The sequence below is a fragment of the Diabrotica virgifera genome, chromosome 10, assembly GCF_917563875.1.
Source record: "Diabrotica virgifera virgifera chromosome 10, PGI_DIABVI_V3a".
Classification (NCBI taxonomy): domain Eukaryota; kingdom Metazoa; phylum Arthropoda; class Insecta; order Coleoptera; family Chrysomelidae; genus Diabrotica; species Diabrotica virgifera.
Window position 1 is genome coordinate 77,504,607 of NC_065452.1, and position 13,317 is coordinate 77,517,923.

Here is a 13,317-nt window from a genome sequence, read left to right on the forward strand (position 1 = left end):
TTTACTTTGGACTATGAAAACTTAAGGGCCTTCTTTAAGAACAGTTTTATGCATTTCCTTAGTAATTTCCAGTACTAGAGAATGTTGGAAACATGCGTTTTGCATATATTTATCTTATGTGAGTCTCGGGCTTCCGATTATAGCTTTTAAACACGCATTTTTACGATATCCTATAACGTGACATAAAATGGTTTTATAGCCACAAAATTGTTGGTTTTATGGAAGGAAAATCTTGTAAACTTGTAATTTATATGCATAATGTTCCTAAATACTTGTCGGTTGGTGGGTTCCATAAATTAATCCATATTTTATAAATATGTATATCAATTCTATCGGGATTAATATTTTCAATAGATAAATAATATCGACAAATATTAGTATCGTATATATGACAAAGAATGAGTGAAGTATAAACAATTGAACCGGTAATTAGATCTAATTCTTGTCCAATTTTAAAGCGACGTTGCCAAACTGACAAGAATTTTTGAGTACAGAATAAAAACAATAACAGGATCACAGTGAAACGGTAGGCATCGTTTTCTCTGCACCGTTGAGGTTAAAAACAGTGCTTGGCACCGAAAATGGACAGATACCTGGAAAAGAAAACATGTCTGGACAGTGATGAAATAACAGATGATGGCACAAAAAGGAGGACAAGAGATGAGGGTTCAGATAACGAAGAAGAAAGGTTAACGAAGAGTCCAAAGCTCTCCAAACTTAACAAAAAACAACAGATAACCATGATGAGAAAACAATGGACACATAACAGGAAACAACAAATAGCTTACTGAAACAAGTTTTGAATGAAATGAGAAAAACGAGGAAAGAAAACAAGGTTTTTAGAGATGAAACACTAGAATTAAAGAAAGAAAACAATAAGGTAAAGACAGAACTCGAGGAAACAAAGAAAAAGCTAAATATTTTGTAAATTAGGGTAGAATGGTGTGAAAAGGAAATGAAGCAAAATAATCTAGTAATAACGGGTCTAAAAATAGATACGAATGATGAAACTGCAATAAAAGAAAAAATGACAAACTTCATCAAACAGCGCCTGGAAGAGAACATAATAATAGAGAAAGCAGTTAAACTGGGAGATAGAACCTGTCTATTGAAAATGGAAAGTATAGAAGAAAAAAATAAGGTGATGAAGAAGAAAAGTAAATTAAGACATATCAAAGAGGAGAAGATTTTCATAAGCCAGGATATGACAGTCTTAGAAAGAAATATTCAGAAGGAAATAGAAGCAAAGTGTAAGGAATTAAGAGACATGGGGAGAAATGTTAAAAGAGACTACAATGGATTAATCGTGGATGGTAATGAAAAATGGAGATGGAGAAAAGACGGTAAAGTAGAAACATTCCCAAAAAACTAGCTGATGAAAATCAAAAGATAGAACCACTGGAAACAAACTCGGAAATGCAAACGGTTAACGAAAACAAAATAACGTACACAAAAGAAAGAAAGAAGCCCAATAAGAAGAAAAGAACGAAATCCATTAGAATGGGATCCTAGAATATTAGAACCATGCTAGCAGTAGGTAAAATGCAAAAAATAGCCCTTGAAATGAAAAAATACGAACTAGAAATCCTAGCCCTACAGGAAATACGATGGCAGAAAGAAGGAAAAATTGAGAAGAAAAACTTTAGCATATATTTTTCGGGAGAAAACAAACAGGGAACGAATGGTACGGCATTTATGGTGAACAAAAAAATGAGGGAAAAAGTGATACAATTCAAAGCAGTTATTCGAAGGATATCTTACATAAGAATAGAAAATAAACAAGCCAACGCTCGATAGTCCATTGCTATGCACCCACGGAAGAAGCAAGCCAAGAAGATAAAGCAGAATTCTACGTCATCCTGTGAGAATATTCCGAGGAATTACATATTAATCATATTGGGTGACTTTAATGCAAAGATCGGAAAGGAGGACTATATTCGTAATGTAGCGGGTAAAGAAACCATTCATGAAACTACGAATGATAATGGAGGGAAAATCTGCAATCTAGCAGCAGAAACAAACACATATATAGTTAGTACTCGGCATAAACCTAAAAAAGAACACAAAATAATATGGATGATACCAGGAAGAATGGATGGAAACCAAATAGATCATATTCTAATTTCGACAAAATGTACACAAATAGTACAAGACGAAAGGTCATATAGAGGGGCAAATGCGGACACTGATCACATATTGTTGATAGCAAAACTTAAGATTAAAATAATCAAAGCAAATAATCATATATATATATATAGTGGCTAAACACCCCTTTAGGGGTTACGCCGCTTACGCTCTCTAGATCTATGTTTTGAGGTAGATCAGTCCTCATGTTCGTTATTTAATTTTCTCTGTTATTTTTCTCCACTCTTTCCTGTCTCTGGTTTTCCCTTTCCAATGTCGTATGCCCGCATTGTTGAGATCACTTACTACTTCTTGTAACCATGTAGATCTTGGTCTTCCACGTCTTCTTTTGCCAGCTGGTGTCCATTCCAATATTGAGTATATCGTCGTAGTTGATCCGGATCTCCATATGTGTCCTAGCCATTTTGCTCTTTGCTGTTTTATTTTACATACTATATCCTCCTCAATTTCTTCCAGTAACTCAAGGTTCGTTCTTTGTCTAAATTCATTGTCATTTATTTTTATTGGTCCTAATATTGCTCTTAGTATTTTTCTTTCTTGTATTCTAAGGTTTTCCTCTTGTTTTTTTGTCATGCTAAGAGTTTCGGCTGCATACATCATCGTCGGTCGAATTATTGTTTTGTATACTTTCATTTTTGATTTCTTACTCAATAACTTATTTTTAAGTAATTTTTTATTTGCATGGAAGCTCTTATTTGCTGTAATAATCCTTTCTTTGATTTCGGTTTCTCTTTCTCCATTGTTTGTTATTAATATTCCTAAATATTTAAATTTTTCGACTTCTTCAAAAGTGTATTCTCCTACTCTAACCTTTCTGTTTTCAAAGTTTTTGTCAAATCTCATTATTTTGGTTTTCTCTTGGTTTATTTTTAATCCCATTACTTTTCCTTCTGTTACCATTTCGTTTAACATTCGTTCCATTGTTTTTCTATTTTTTGTTATTAGCACAATATCATCAGCGTATGCTATTATTTGTCCTTCTCTCGTTCGGAGGGTGCCTTTGTTGATCTTCCTGACGACGTATTCTAGGGCAAGATTAAACAGAGTTGCTGATAATAAATCTCCTTGTCTCACCCCTTTATTGATGACAAATTCTTCTGTGTCGCCTACTTGAGTTTTTATACTAACTACAGTTCTACTCATTGTCATTTGTATTAATCTTCTTAATTTATATTGTATTCCCATTTCTTTCAGAGCTACCATTAGTTTTGATCTATTTATTGTATCAAATGCTTGTCGAAAATCTATAAAAAGCAGTTCAATTTCTATTTTATATCCATGAGCTTTTTCCATAATTTGTTTAACTGTATGTATGGCATCTGTTGTAGACTTTCCCTTAACAAATCCGCATTGATAGTGTCCTATGATATTCGTGGTAGCTTCGGTCAGTCTTCGTTGTATTAAGGCGGACATGATTTTATATGCTGTGTTTAATAGCGTCAGTCCTCTGTAGTTTTTACACATCTGTTGATCTCCTTTTTTATGAATCGTGATAATTTGTCCTTTGTACCATTCTTCCGGCATTTTTTCTTCGTCCCATATGTCTTTTATTAAATTGTATAATCTATCTTTTAATTCTTCACCACCATATTTTATAAGCTCCATATTGATACAGTCCGATCCTGAGGCTTTACCATTACGGCTGCTATTAATAATTTCCTCAACTTCCTCTTTTGTTGGTATTTGTAGCTGGTTTCCTAACATCATTGTCTCTTCTCCTCTGTTTTCATTTAGGTCTTGATCTTGTTGTTCTGTTAATAATTCTTTAAAATAGTTAGTCCAAATTTCTTTATACTCTTCATCGTTTTCTGATACTTTTCCATTTTTATCTTTTATGCTTTTTATCTTTCCTTTAAACGTTTTGTTCTGCTCACTAATTTTCTTATAGAATTCTTTTGTGTTTCTGTTCTTACTCTCTTTTTCTATTTCTTTTATCTTATCATCCAACCACTCACGTCTAATTTTCCTTATTTTTTTCTTACATGCATGCCTTATTATATTGTATTCTTCCCTATAATCCTGTCTATTTGTTCTTATCCACATTTGTCTCATTTCTACCTTCTTTTTTAACATTTTATGGCATTCTTCATTATACCATTCTTGTCTTTTTTTGTTTCTTTTTATCCCTACGTGTACTTCCGCTGTTTCATTTATACATTTTTTTATATTTCTCCATTCTGTTTCTATATCCTTTGTAGGTTTAGATTGTTCCTTCAGTTTTTTGTTCATGTCATCAGCATATTTAATCCTTATGTCTGGAGTATTCAGTTTTTCTACGTGCCATTTATTTTTTGTTGTCGTGTTTTTTAGTGTTCTTTTGACTTTTTGTCTTACTTTTGCAGTCACCATAAAATGGTCTGTGTCTGCATGTGCACCTCTGTAGGACCTCACGTCTGTTACCGATGTTTGCTTCCTTCTTGTAATCAGAATATGGTCTATTTGTGACCATGTTTTTTGGTCTGGGGAAATCCACGTCACTTTATGGTATTTGGGATGTTCGAATTTTGTACTAACGATAATCATATTGGTACTAGATGCTAGATTACATAATCGTTGGCCATTGTCGTTAGTTTTTTCGTGTATTGTGTGCTTACCTGCTACTTGGTTAATGTAGTCTTCCTTACCTATTTGGGCATTAAAATCTCCCATTACCAGTATTGTGTCTTCTCTAGGTAACTTCTCCATTTCTCGTTCGAGTTCCTCATACAATTTGTCTTTTTCCTCCGCAGTAGCACTTTCAGTTGGGGCATATACGTTTATGATTGATATATTAAATGGTTTGGCGTTAATTCTCAGGTAAGCCATACGTTCATTTATTGGTTTAAATTGCATAATGTTATTTTTTATTTTTCCCATAATTATGAAAGCAACTCCATATTGACCTTGTTTTTCATGTCCCGAGTACTGTAGTGTGTAGTTTTTTCTATTTATTTCTCCTTGACCTGCCCATCTGATTTCTTGAATCACTGCAATATCAATTTGGTATCTTTCTAGTTCTGAGACGATATCCTGCATTTTTCCTGGTTCAAGCATTGTTCTGATGTTCCACGTACTTATTTTTAGTTGATCACATTTTTTCGGTTTTTTATTATATTTTTTTGTGTTCGTATGTTTTATTTTATCTAATCTGTTCAGGTCCTTTTCCTTTGCCATTTTCGTGTCCGTTTTTTGTGTTGTATCCAATATTTGTTTTTTTATCAGTTTTTTGGCGTGTCCTGCTTTGCCCTTTCCAGTTCATTCTTCTCTTTGTTCCATTTCCATTCAGTCCCGTCAATAATTAATTTTTGATAACCTACTCTAGTGTTCTTACCGTTTTCTTTTTGAAATTTTGCAATTCTCCGTATTTCTTGTTGTATTTTCATCTCTTCTTGCGTTAGATCGTTATTGATATATATTTCCGGCTTTGAATTCCTTAGTTTGTTTTTGTTCTTCATAATTTTTATTTTTTCATTTTTGTTTTTTAGTTTTACAAGACATGTTTTGTCCCCTATTTTATAAGCTTCTTCTATTTCTACTTTAATACCTAATTCTCTTTCCACGAAATCTGCCATAACCTCATTGACTACATTTGGGTTATTTGTATCCATCGGTAGACCCTGGACAATAACATTGTTAGCTTTTCTCTCTTTCTCGAACTTTTCTACCTTCATTTTCACTATCTTTAGTTCCTGTTTCATTTCATCATTTTCTTTTTGTAGTTGTTGGTTACTTTGTTTGAATTCATTTATTTCTTTTCTTAATTCTCGGAGGTCATTTCTATATTCTCGTTGTTCTTCTTTTATTCCTTTTACCTCCGATGTTAAACTTTGTGTTTGATCTGTTAAATTTTGCATCATTTTTAAAAGCTGATCAATTTTGTTTTCATCTTTCTGTTGTTTGGTTGGTGTTCTGGATAGTTTCTTGCTCTTGTTAAAAATATTGTCTGCATCTATCTCTAGACTTCTCTTTTTACTGTCTTCTGAGGTGTAATCATTATCACTATCCACCATTTTTTATGTATTTGTACTCTATATTAAAGCAAGCGATAAGCTCTAGTTCCCCAGTCGACCCGGCGAAGGCTCTAGAACTTCTCAAGCAATAATTGAGTATGACTTTAAATATATTAAAATTCTTTTTACTTCGAAATCTTGTTTACTTAGTTTATTATTAATTGATTGATTTCCTTTCTTGGATTTTTAAAACTTTTTGGAAAACCGGCAACGTCGCTTTTAATTTGATCAAGACTTGTTCTCTTATCTGTTGTCAAAAGAACTGGAATTTATAAAATGTCGTTTGTTTTGATTAACATAAAATGTTCTGTAAGTTACTTATAGGCCGATTTTTGCCACTATTTTTTGCACTTTAGATAGTTTATGACCTTATACAAATGTTCGCATATAGTTAATATTTTATTTCGCACTATTACCTCAAAAATCGGAATAAACTCTGGTGAAAATGTTTAACACTTTTATTTCGCACAATGCGTTGTTGCCACCCTCCGTACAAGACGTAAGGTCATATCGAGGGGCAAATGGAGGCACTGACCACATATTGTTGATAGCAAAATTTAAGATGAAAATAATCATAACGAAAGAAAAATGTGGAAATGGAATATAGCCAAACTGAAAACGCAAGAAACTAAACAACAATATACAGAACAACTGGAACAGAAGCTGGGTAGGTACGAGAACATCGAAATAGAAGAGGAATGGAAAAACATAAAGAACAGCATAATAGAGACAGTGGAATAAATAATAGGATTCCAAAAAAACAAAGAATCGAAAGAATGGTTTGATGAGGAATGTCACCAAAAAAGTCAACTGAAGCACCTCGCAAGAAACAAATGGCTACATAGTGACGAACAGGAACAACTGGACCAATATAGAATAGAAAAACAAGAAGCATTGAAACTCTATAAAAGAAAGAAGAACACATGGATCTCTGAACAAATGCAAGAATTAGAAACGAATAATAAAGGCAACAAGAAATTGTTCGAATACATAAAACAACAATACAATACCAAAAAAAAAACTGCCACAAAAATAAACAAAAAAGATTGGGAAGCACATTTCACGGACCTATACAAAAACAACAGCAAGGCAGATTCAGAGGATGAGGATATAAGAGATAACAGAGATGAAGAGGAAGGCGCACCTACTTATCAAGAATTCATGGAGGTATTAAACAACTAAAAGTAAACAAAACGCCAGGGCCAGATGAAATCAACAACGAACTGATCGTCAACGGAGGAGAGGAGCTCACGAAGCGAATGCATAAGTTAATGGTTACAATTTGGAAGGACGAAAGCTTGCCCATAGAATGGAAAAAAGGACATATCGCACCAATCTTTAAGAAAGGAGATCCAACTTAATGCTGCAACTACAGAGCAATTATGCAACTAAATACAACCTATAAGATATTGACCACAATTATAAAATACCTACTAAATCACTACAAACAAAAAATTATAGGACCATACCAACAGGGCTTTAGAAAAGGAAGATCAACAATAGATGCAATACACGTACTAACACAAACAATTGAAAACAGCTATGAACATGACATAGAATTACACATACTATTCATCGACTTCCAACAGGCCTTCGACAGCATATACAGATAACAATTGTTAAAGGAAATGAAAAAAATGGAAATACCTGCAAAATTAATAAGACTAACTAGAATGACAATGAAAGACTCAACAGCAAAAGTTAAAACAATTTTTTTTTGTTTAATGTTTATTTTGCAATCTGTTACATCATACAGTAACAATAAGCATACATGTTGATTGGTACAATGTCGTGAGAGAGAGTTTGTCCAATGATCCACTCTCTGTATCCACTTTTACATTCTTACATTTATGTTAAAAACAATAAAAATTTGTAACTTTACATTATTACATTGATATTAAAAAATAAAATAAAACTATCACAATTTAAAATTAATTTCATATGTACAATTATTGCTGTTGGAATGGTAGATCCAAGGGTGTTCTTATTTTCAGCCTTCGGGTTTCTTCACTGTTGTCAAGCAGATTAATTGCCAGTGTGTTTGGATGTTGCTCTAAGCGTCTTAGGTAGTTTGTGCTAAGCTGTTTAGTCACTGCAGTAACTGTTGGCATCTCTAGATCATTATAAATGTCTCGGTTTGTTACGAACCAAGGAGCATCTACTATACTGCGCAGGGCTTTTGACTGAAATCTCTCGATGATAGCAATGTTCGATTTAGATGCTGTTCCCCATAACTGGATTCCATAGGTCCATACTGGTTTGAGGACGGTATTGTAAGCTAGTAATTTGTTCCGCAATGATAATTGTGATTTTCTGCCAAGGAGACAGTACAGCTTTTTCGATTTAGTATCCAGCTGCTTTCTTTTTTTCCATATGTGGGTACGCCAGGTTAGATGTTTGTCCAGGTGTATCCCCAAATATCTTACGCTGTCTGTTTTAGGTATTCGTTCATTGTTGAATGTGATGCTTGGCGTTTCACCATGGCATTTTGTGAATGTTATGTGTGCAGATTTACTTTCATTTATTGTAATTCGCCATTTCCTTGCCCACGTTGCTATATTGTTGAGACTGGTTTGTAGTGTTGTCGTTGCTACTTCAGGATTTCTGTTTACTGCTAATATAGCTGTGTCATCAACAAACATAGAGGTGACTGTGTCATCAGTACATGGCAGATCAGCCGAAAAAAACAAATGAGGGAGATACAAACGACATCAAAATAGAACTTGGGGTAAGACAAGGAGACAGGCTGTCAACGACACTATTTAATATCGCTCTAGAAGGAGTAATTAGGGAAACAGGGCTGAAAAAGACAATTATTTAATGCTCAACACAGACCATAGGATATGCGGATGACCTGTGGCTGGTAACACGAGTTAAAAAAATACTAGAAGAGGCACTTTTAATCCTGGTAAGAGTAGCAAAGACGAGAGGATTAATGATCAATCAGAATAAAACAAAATACCTTATTAGCACAAGAGACAATCTAAACAGAATAACAGAAATAAAGATGGTGAAAATACATTCCAGAGAGCAGATTGTTTCAAATACCTGGGGGTGATGGTGGACGGTGGAAGGCAAAAACGGAAGGAGTATAGAGATAAACGAAAGAATTAAAGCAGGTAATAGAGTATATTGGAAATATCACCGACTACTCAAGGAAAAAAACCTGAGCAAAAAAACAAACCGAAACATACCGAAATAGCATACAAAACGCAAAAATTTACCCCGGTGCAGATGTCTCTTCCGACCATACTTTGATTGTCGCTAAATTTAAAAATGCATTAAAAAGCATCAAAAGAAAGAAGAGAGAACAGACGTCAGACATGAGCTTACTCAAGAACGTAGAAACAAAACAGAAGATATCACAAGAACTTAACCACGAATGTCGAGAACTTAAAAACAGACAAAAGAAAACTGATTTATCAGAAGAATCCGACGACTTAAACCAAATATGGAGAGAACTTAAGACTGTATTTCTAAAAGCTGAAGACCACCTTAAACCCACAAATCAAAGAGGCAAGAAACCATGGATAACTAATGAAATATTAGAAATGATGAATGTGAGACGACAACACAAGAACAAAGACTGGAATAAATATAAAGAAATACAAAGATTAATAAGAAAAATGGTAGTAGAAGCAAAAGAAAAGTGGCTTGCAGAAACTTGCGAAGAGATAGAAGACCTACAGAATAAATCTGATGATAGACTTCTCCATAAGAAAATGAAAGAAATGTGTGGGATCAGAAACACTCGGCAGACTGGCACAATAACAAGCACGGATGATATAGTCCTGACCACAATAGAAGAAATAAGCGTTGAATGGCGAACATACATACAAAACCTATTCTCAGACAATAGAACAATAAATATTGATAGACAAACAAACATCGAAAATAACGACTTGCCCATCTTAACATCAGAAATAAAATACGCCTAAAAAAAAATATGAAAACCGTAAAAACCTCTGGACCTGATTACGTCCATAGTGAAATTATACAACTTTTGGAAGAAGACAATTTAGAACTACTGTCAAGACTCTTCAATAGTATATTATACAAGACTGGTACAATTACACAAGAATGGTCAACGTCTACGTTTTTACCTATACCTAAATCAAACTACCCAAAAAAAAAAAAAACGACTGTCGATTAATAAGTCTCATGTCCCATATTCTGAAACTATTTCTTACAATTATCCATAACAGAATTTACAAAAAAAATGCGAAGAAGATATGGGTCCGGAACAATTTGGCTTTCGAAACGGTATGGGCACTCGAGAGGCTTTGTTCAGTTTCACTGTTCTCATCAAAAGTGTCGGGATCAACAAAAATATGTCTACTTGTGCTTTATAGACTATGAAAAGGCTTTTGACAAAACCAAACATGATCAGCTAATAGGATGCTTGCAAAAAAGAACCTGGATCCAAACGACATTAATACAATACGTGAACTATACTGGAATCAAAACGCCTCTGTTAGAACCGAAATGGGTGATACTGAAACCATAAGCATCCAAAGAGGAGTTAGACAAGGTTGTATATTATCACCATTATTATTCAACTTGCACTCAGAGGAAATTTTTGCACGAGCTCTAGATGAAGCCCAAGAAGGCATAAAGTCAATGGAAAAATTGTGAACAACATCAGGTACGCCGATGATACAGTACTGATTGCTGGCAGTGAAGAAGAACTACAAATTCTGTTAACCAAAGTAGTGCGAGAAGGAGAACTATATGGTCTCAAGGTGAATGTAGAACAAAAATTAAAACAATGGTAATTTCAAAAAAGCACATACCAGTTATAAACATCCTAGTCAACAACAATCTCGTTGAACAAGTGAAAAAGTTTAAGTATAGCGCGGTTACAGATAAATGAGAAATTTAAAGAGATAGACCAATTGGTGTACAAGTGGTATACCAGAGGGTGGTGTAAAATTTTCCATCCTTTAAGGGTATACCGAACAAAATATCCATGTGCTTAGATCAAATTACATCTGTTTTAATAGTTCCTCTTTAATATTTTGCCTTGTTACACGATAGTATTCACACTTAGCTTCCATTCGTCGTGGTAGTCAGACGTGCGTAGGAAAGAAGCTTGTTTTTTAAAACCGGTGTCTATAAATTAGATATTTAAATAAATATTTTGTGAACTTTAAAAGTAAATTAATTACACCAAATAAAAAAGCGAAATCGGAATAAAAACATTAAAAAGTTATGAGTGCAGTTAGCGGGGGCGACGCCCCCGATAAAAATGTTTTAGAAACCCAAATGGATACAGAACATGCAACATCTTCAAAGGAGGAGCTATTAGGATTCCAAAATCTTGTTCCAGTTACACAGATAAGTACCACAAAACTTGTTAATAATAAACCCATTATCGATAATGACTTTGCTAATGTACACACTTCAATAACAAATAACATTAACAAAGAAGTAGGAACAAAAAGGGAGGAATTTCTTTACCGACAAAACGACCTAGGACCTTTTTACGCGTATTTAGAAAATAATTCACCCGATTTTAAAGGCAGATTAAACGCGTTAAGGATAGGTGACATTATTATCACAAATTTTAAAGAAATTGATGAAAAAATTGTAAGCATTGACGCAGTAGGAAGAAATAAAATACGTATAAAATTTAAAGATTATAAATCGGCTAACTATATCATATCTAAAAAAAATGAAGCAATATTTATAAAAAATAATCTAGACATATACATTCCTAAGTTTCTTTTAGTTAGACAGGGCGTAATAAAAGATATTTCCACAGAATTTTCAGTAGAGTATGTTAAAAACAGAATAAAAATGTACGATTTACACTGTAAATTTGAAGTCCTTCAAGTCACAAGATTAAATCGAAGACAAGTAGATGAAAACGGTACTCAATACATTCCAACAAAAACATGCGTAGTTAGTTTTAAGTCACAAGTGCTACCAAAATATATAACAATCAACAAGGTACTAAAGGAAGTCGAACCATACAAACAAAAGGTGCTATTGTGCTTTAATTGTCTTCGATTTGGACATACAGGTGGGCAGTGTAAGAGCAAGGCTAGGTGCGATAAATGTCAAGAATCCCACAACTCAAAAGATTGTAAAAAGACCGATCTCACTCCAAAATGTTTTAACTGTTCGGGGGATCATTTTACTACAAATTTAAGCGCGTGTCAAGAATTTCAGCGTCAAAAACTTATTAAAGACGCTATGTCTTCCAATAATATTAGTTATCAAGACGCAAACAAACAGTTCCCCAGAAACTCCTATGCAAAAGTAACATCCATAAATACGGAACAAACTACAAACCTCTCCTGCCTCAAAACTTTCCCTCCATTAAATCCCAATAATTATACACCCACCCAATTCCCATCAAATCCAATTAACAAAATGTCAACTAACAATATATTCTACAATAATAATTCAAATAATACAAATTCTCGAACATTCAAAAGACAGAGACCAAATAGTCCAGATCCAACATTAATTTTGCATAATGAAATTATATCTTCCCCTAGATCTCAATTACCTACGGGAGGAATATTAGACAGCATTAACTATAAGGGAAATATTAATAATAATCCAGTTGCATCTCCTTCAGACTTGAGCATGATAAATTCAATATTAGAATTAGTTATAGAAATTGTCTCAAAAGTTTTAGTAACAAAAAGTATAAACATAAATAAGGAAGAACTCGAAAACTTAGTCAAATTAACTATAAATGGAAACACGTCATCACATTCTCAGACCTCAACCATGCAATAAATATCCTTCAATGGAACTGCCGTTCGGCAGTTTCTAATAAAAATAACTTAGAATATCTACTAGATAGGGGCAACTACTCCGTTGCACTTCTATCGGAAACATGGTTTAAAGCAGAAAAATACTATAATTTTAAAGGCTTCAACAATATTCGCTGTGACCGGGACGACGGGTACGGCGGCTCTGCCATTTTATTAAAATCAGACTTAATATACCAAGAAGTCTCAATTCCAACTACAATCAACTTTGAGCATACTTGTATCTCGGTAAATTTTCCATATATACATAAAAAAATTTACTTTGTTTCAGTATACCTTAAACCGAGAACTAGAATATCATTACAACAGTGGATTAACTTTTTGGAACAAATTCCAAAACCATTCATAATTGGGGGCGACTTTAACGCACATAGTTTGGCATGGAACGATGGATA